Here is a 1,486-nt window from a genome sequence, read left to right on the forward strand (position 1 = left end):
TTCTTTCTTTCTTTCTTTCTTTCTTTCTTTCTTTCTTTCTTTCTTTCTTTCTTTCTTTCTTTCTTTCTTTCTTTCTTTCTTTCTTTCTTTCTTTCCTTGTATTTATTTATTTATTTATTTAAAAGGAAAATGAACAGCGTTTTATTCTATCAACCTTTCATGAATGTCCGTTTCTTGTGTTTTTGTTTACTACAATAGAGAACAAATTTCAGGTTTCTTTCCTGGAATAGTTTGTCTGTGATAGGGTTAGGGTGAATAGGAGAAGTCGGGACTGATTTTTTTATGGTGACGTAGCAGTTTAGTTTATGACGTAGCAAAGTGTCCCAGGAGAAGATAGACCGGCTATAAATAACAAAGACAGACTGAACCATGGGAGTTGCAGCCTAAGTTTCTCCGTGGATTAGTGGGATGTTACACAATCAGGTTCTCCCAGTGGGTAGTGGAGATATAAAATCGTACATACCATATTTATCCTCTTAGAATTCGTATGATTTAGAATTTTGACCAAATGTTTCAGGTTGTCAAACAAAGATTAATACCAAAAAAGATGGTATGAATAAATATAAACTTCAGTTTTCAAATCATGATATTAAGCGAAACCTTACCCAAACCATGGTTGCATGCTGACTCCATATTCATACGTATTTGTAATCGTGTTTAACATTTTTTAGTTTAGTTTTACAAGCTTCATTGAGACCTGATCAATGCATGTCAATAGGCTGCGTTAACACTTCATCTGTAACGAGCTGCACAGGATCTTTTTTTTTTTTTTTTAATAATGGCGGCCCATGTCATGGAATATTTTCATGAACTGTCCTGTGAGCTCATTGTAAAGATTATTCAGAGCACATAGTCTAGAAGCAGGAGATGGTCATCCAGACCACATGCGGTTTGAATGCTGAAGCTAGTGGAGTTCAATAGATCCAGTACTAGCCCCGCCCATAGCCCCGCCCATAGCCCCGCCCATAGCCCCGCCCCTCCATTTTGATGGCCGAGTTTGACAGATATAATTATTTCATGGTGACCCTGCAGGAACAGGAACCATTATATGACTAAATAAACATTTAATTAATTATCTGTATTGAATTGATTAAGTTTGCATGTTAATGATTTAATGACATACAGTACAGACCAAACGTTTGGACACACCTTTTCATTTAAATAGTTTTCTTCATTTTCATGACTATGAAAATTGTAGATTCACACTGAAGGCATCAAAACTATGAATTAACACATGTGGAATTATATACTTAACAAAAATGTGTGAAACAACTGAAAACATGTCTTATATTCTAGGTTCTTCAAAGTAGCCACCTTTKGCTTTGATTACTGCTTCGCTCACTCTTGGCATTCTCTTGATGAACTTCTAGAGGTCGTCACCTGAAATGGTTTTCCAATGGAGTTCCCAGAGATGCTTAGCACTTGTTGGCCCTTTTGCCTTCACTCTGCGGTCCAGCTCACCCCAAACCATCTCGATTGGGTTCAG

At 36.8% G+C, this 1,486-nt stretch overlaps 1 protein-coding gene across 1 annotated transcript in view; it reads left to right on the forward strand.

Moving 5' to 3' along the window:
- The window catches only part of LOC103460986 (potassium voltage-gated channel subfamily B member 2-like), a gene marked incomplete at its 3' end in the record, with an annotated part of 4,381 nt that overhangs the window by 476 nt on the left and 2,419 nt on the right, over window positions 1-1,486 (forward strand). The gene's annotated exons all lie outside the window — the stretch shown is intronic.

Source organism: Poecilia reticulata, unplaced genomic scaffold (assembly GCF_000633615.1).
Source record: "Poecilia reticulata strain Guanapo unplaced genomic scaffold, Guppy_female_1.0+MT scaffold_420, whole genome shotgun sequence".
Classification (NCBI taxonomy): Eukaryota; Metazoa; Chordata; class Actinopteri; order Cyprinodontiformes; family Poeciliidae; genus Poecilia; species Poecilia reticulata.